The sequence below is a fragment of the Triticum dicoccoides genome, chromosome 7A (genome assembly GCF_002162155.2).
Source record: "Triticum dicoccoides isolate Atlit2015 ecotype Zavitan chromosome 7A, WEW_v2.0, whole genome shotgun sequence".
NCBI lineage: Eukaryota > Viridiplantae > Streptophyta > Magnoliopsida > Poales > Poaceae > Triticum > Triticum dicoccoides.
This window is the reverse complement of record NC_041392.1, coordinates 316,495,032-316,500,955: the sequence shown is the minus strand read 5'-3', so window position 1 is coordinate 316,500,955 and position 5,924 is coordinate 316,495,032.

Sequence of the window (5,924 nt, the reverse complement as noted above, 5' to 3'; positions counted from 1 at the left end):
CATTAACCTACTCTTCCCGTGAATCAACCATTTGGGTGGGAGATGGAAAAATCTAGAGTGAAAACAAGGCCCTCAGAGCAGACAGTGCTATCTATCGAAGTAGATCTTTTGTTGGGTCCCGATAGCTCCTCAGAGATGGATTCAGAGACAGATGGCCAGTCCTATTCCCCCACCGAGGTGTATGCTCTAACTTGGGATTTAACTTGGCACAATTATACTGCTCATATCATGCATATGGTGTCTTGCATTGCATAGTTTAGACCTCATATACACAATATTCAACACCATGTTCTTAGTTCAGAAATCATATCGAATGCCCTCTGTTTAGCATATAAATCACATATGTGAATTAAATAATGCGATCATGATTACTTAGATAACATGTATGTGAATTATGTCATGCGATCCTGTTTAGTTATTCATCATATCTCTAAATTATGCTATGCTATGCTATCCAGTTTAGATAGACATCATATATCTGAAATTATGTCATGCTATCCGTTTTAGTTAAATAATATACATGTCAACTATTTCATGCCCTCTTTTTTACACACTATCTATTGCATCTGTCTCTCATACAATGTATGTACATTCAACTATGTTTCCTGTTTATCAGCCATTTGAATTGGAGCAAGTGATGCCAGTATCTAGCAAAGTAAAAACACGATCTTCAAATAAACAGTGCTACCTCTTGGTGGAGATAGCACCCCGGTTGTACATGCACGGGAACCAGCCCTACCACACATAACCCAGACTCTCGCAGATTGTACCCTACTGCGATGGTCAGAGAACCAGCTTCACCCAATCTAACCCCAACCCCAGCAGATAGTAACTCAGTTCCTGTTGACACAGTACCATCTCCACCACAGAGCTCCCAAACAAGAGCAATTAGTAAGGTAGCTCCGGTGCCCAAAGGGCCAGTACTACCACGGCGAACCCCAACTCTACCAGTTAGTACGCCTATTCCTATGGAGGAAGCACAACCAGCCAGTCATAGTTTAGCATCTATCGCATTTGATGTTGTTAAATCCTATGTGCGTATCTTCCCATCTTGGAAATATTATACTGAAGATGAAGGAAAATGCCAGTTGCAGGTGTTTGTCCAGGAGTTATGTGTAAGTAATGTTATTCATGGCAATTACTTTGCTTTGTCCCATACATTCTACCTCCATGATGGTTATAATACAACAAATTTTCCCATTTTTGTCTATAGAGAAGGATCGATTTCGAAACTCGGGATGAGGTAACCTGTGCTAATACCTCTGCTATCTTCAAGAATGCTTGCTGGCAATATCGGAATTACCTGAAGAAAACATACTTCACTGGCAAAGAAACTCATCAAATTCCCTTACGTTCTCCTGTGACACATTTACTGGACGATGATTGGGAACACCTTGTTCTGTACTGGTCTCGAACCAAGAATGTGGTAAGGTCTGTGAGCTCATTTTTTAAGTATTGTATTCCTATGTCTTACTGTACTCTGTTCATGTAGAACAAGTGCTTAAACCTGAAGAACAACTGTTCTAATTTAAGATTCCATTGTTATCATGCATACTGCTTTGCTCTTGTATCAATGTATTTACTCATACAAACTTATTTTAAATTGAAGGATCTAACCGAAACTCCAATGGCACAACAGGTATGTTCACGCATGTTTCTTTAACAGGTTTGCTCTTATCAATAGCTCTGTTGATTTCAATTTCAATTGTGTATGCAGTTGACTTCTCATATCATGCACATTACTAGCATCACAAGAGAGCCAATAGTGTTGTTGTACATGTAGATCCGTGGTACCCATCTGAAATCTTGTTGTGTCGTGTAGTTTCCCACGCTTTGTATTCTTTCACTACGGGTTTTTCTTGAACTGATATGATTTGAACCGTGTCTCTATTTTGATTTGGCAAGACAATAATGCAGTGACCATAGGACATAGATATATGTTTTTTTGATGCTTTTATTATGTACTAGTACTTGGCAATAGAAGACTTGGTAGTTTAATCCTGTCCACCTTACTAATGACACTACTGCAGGATGGTCCAAACGCGACACTACGGTCAGAGACACTTCGACGAAACTGTGTGCGATGCCATAATCGCAAACGGTGGTGTAAAAGAACCATCAAAAAAGGTGCAAAACGTTTGCGATGGCGGAGCTATCAAACTCGGTTCAGATTTTAGTTGCGTGTGCGATGCAGGGCATACGGTTTAGCTCAATGAACTGTTCGTGATGTGGCGGAACAAAAGAATCGGGCAGCCTGATGAAGGCGTGTGCGATAAGAGCATACGGTTCACTTAGATGAACTGTTTGTGATAAGGCAACACAAAAGAAATGGTCAGCCAGATCAAGGTGTGTGTGATACGCGGCAAACAGGTCCGTAATCAGAAATGTGTGTGAAGACCAATAATAACACAGACGATTGCTGCTAATAAGTCGTGTGATTTGCTCTGTCTACAATAGAATAACATGTGTATACATATATATATATATATATATACATAAACACTATTCTGATCACAGGATCAGAATAATATTCTGATCACAACATGAACTTCCCGAGTAACGCGCCTGACCTTCCCCGAGTACTAGGTTGAACTTCAGCTAAAAGGTGTCCAAATGGGGCTTACGATATACCGTTGGATAGCTATGGACATCAGTATCATGACCCAAGTTAAATTTTTGGCAAAATGTAAGCGGTTTAAGAGCAGTTTTGAAAACCGTTTTTTCTTCATACAAAAAACACGAATCGTATTTTCGATCGCATTTTTAAACCATCTTTTGGAATGAGGCAAATAATATGGCGTTGGAAAGCTGCTGCAAAACCGCTCCTTCCACATGTTGAAAGTTTTCTCTAATTCCCTACGGTTAAAGAGTAATTCGGAAAATCGTAAAATTTCGCAAACCGAACACCCGAGTTCGTATTTTCGATGCCATTTCTAAATGGCTAATCCAATTGAGGCAAATAATATGGCGTTGGAAAGCTTATGAAAATGCGCTACTTTTTTATGTTAAAAGTTTTTTTTTTCTAATTTTGAATGGTTTAAAAGTAATTTAGAAAACGGTACAAGTTTCACCGAGTTCGTATTTTCGAGCTAATTTTTTAACCGTACGTCCAAATGCAGCAAATGATATGGCGTTGGAAAGCTTGAAGAAATGCGAAATGTTTTTGTACATATTGTTTCTCCTAATTCATTACGGTTTTATGTCAGTTTTGAAAATGGTTAAAAACGTATTTTTGTCGTAATTTCTACAAACTTTATCAGAATGGGTCAAATAATATAAAGCTGAAAAGCTACGGAAAATGCGAAACTTTTTCATGTTGATGGTTTTCTCTGAATCCTGACCGTTTTCAATTAATTTTGAAAACGGCGGGATCATTCATTCCGCCTCTATCGCGAAACAGATTATTCCAAAATGCACCGCGTGAAGAACCTAAACTTCTCGGGGCGTGTACCTGAACTTCACTCTGTTTTTCACGTGATTTTTTTGCTCGTAGGTCTCCATCCACTGCTCGTAACTCTCCATGCACTCACCGGAATTGAGCAAGTGATATACCGGTGGAAAGCTGTTGTAAGCACATAACTTTCCCGTGTTGATCGTTTTTTCATACTCGCGATGGTTTTAAAAGTTTTTCATCTGAAATTCATTCAGCGTAGTAGTTGAACTTCATGCTGTTTTCACATTGAACTTCTGTGACGTATTTTCGTTTGTATATTTCTCATCCATTCATTAGTGTTACACAAATGATACTCCTTTTGTACAAACCGCTCTCACAATATTTTTTTAACTTTCTTTGACCGAGGAGTTGCACTTATAACAACAAAACTTTTAGTCTTTGCTTTTTTTACTCTTTTTTTAATACAAAATTCACACCGTGTAGTACGTGAACTTCTGGCAGTTATCAATCGAACTTCTCTCGGTTACGTGAAAATATCTGAGTTTTTTATAAATATTTATCTAAATTTCTTAATCCTTTTTTATGAATTTCGAAGCGCTCTATTTTTAAAAGTTGAACTTCTTGTTTCCAATCTTTAATAACGAGGAAAATCTGAGTTTTCTATAGTCATAGAACTTCTTCATCTTTTTAATATGGACTTCTTGATTTTATTTATTAATATTTTTATGAATTTTGATGCACTCTATTTTTAAAAGTTGAACTTCTTGTTTTTTTGAACTTCTTGTTTGCACTCTTTAATAACGAGGAAAATCTGAGTTTTCTATAGTCATCGAACTTCTCCATCTTTTTAATATGGACTTCCTGGTTTTATTTTTCTTAATCTTTATAATTTGAATTTTTTATTTTCTCTTTGAAATCAAATTGCTCCCAAATAATAACTGAACTTCTTTGTTGATTGATAGAATTATTTTAAAATGCAAAAAATCTTTTTTGTTTTCGAACATGGAAATACAAGGTGAACGTATCTCGCAAGAATTTTTGAACTTCCCCGGACAGAGCATGTGAACTTCTTGAAACAAACCTTTTAAGTTTTTATTTTTCTATACTTTTATTCTTACCTAAAATGCATTCTTTGTAGTAGTTGAACTTCTCGTTGTTTTCACCTTGAACTTCTCGCTTTTTTTGTATAAACACACGTGTCTCTTTTTTGTTTTCACGTTTTTGTCGAACTCTCTAATTTATTATATATGAACTTCGAGAGTTAACATTACTTTTTTGCATCCGTAAATACGGCTGAACTTGAGGAAATAATAACGAACGAAAAGTTGTACAACAGGATGTTTTGAGACCCATGTTTTTATGTTAGAAGATGACATTCCCCCAGAGCATGTTGTACAATGTTTTGAACATGAAATTTTTGCTTCTTCTGTTTTGAACTCTATGATTATTGTTTTTTGTTGAACTTCATGGTTTTTAATATTTGAACTTGAAAGGGTTGTAATATCAACTAAGGTATTATTAACGACCCCCAAGTTTCTTTCATGAACTTCTAGTTTTTGACGAATGCCCCCGATTTTTTGGGGACTCGTCTGTCCTCTTTTTACGATATTTTCAACGACAGTAATACATGAACTTCATCAACTTTTTTTGTGAAGTAACAATAGTTGCAGAACAAATACGAAAGAGTGCAACTTTTATTCCCAGAGTTCACCTCCAGTATCCCTTTGTTTTCTAGCAAATCGTCAGAGCAAGATTCATGCTTGGTTTTCCAACAAAAACAAAGTCGTGCTTGGTATGTGATTTCTGGTGCATGATAAAGATAGGACGGACGGACGGACAGGGAGTCCACAATGATGGCGAGTTGGCAGCCAAAGGAAGAAGACAATGGGTTTGTTCTGTCCGCATTCTGCAGTCACTTCACCTCCGGAGACGACGATTCAGAATAACTTGTCATGCACCTGTGCGTGGACAAACAGAGTGAAGCCATGCTCTGACCCAAAGCTCCAGGCCATGGAGCCCGTGGGAGCGCCGCAAGAGAAGCCAGCGGCCACGACGAGGAGCTACTGGCAGTGGGGCAAGGATGACTTCTTCCTGGAGCTGTCGTTTGCTAGCTGGGGCGCGCTGGCCGCGACGCCCGCGCGGCTCAGGGACCGCCTCCTCGCCGGCCACTCCACGCGACGCCTTGGAGCTCGGCGCGATGTGGCGCCGGAGCGAGAACAAGATGCGCCGCTGCCTCACATGGTGGGACCTCACGTGGCTCGGCTTCGGCTGCCACCTCGATGCCGGCATCTTCGTCCTCACCGGCCAGGAAGGCGGCGGCTGCTCGTGGGATCCGGGGACCGGCGATGGCGCTCGGGAACCAGGGCAGATCGTTGAAAGCATGCGGGGGTTCTGGGGCCGCACCGCCGTTGGGGAGGAGAAGAGGAGGCCGCACCACCATTGGGGAGGAGGGGAGGAGGCCGCACCGCCATTGGGGAGGAGGGAAGGGGGTCGCGCCACCGTTTGGGAGGAGGGGAGGTGGCCGTGCCGC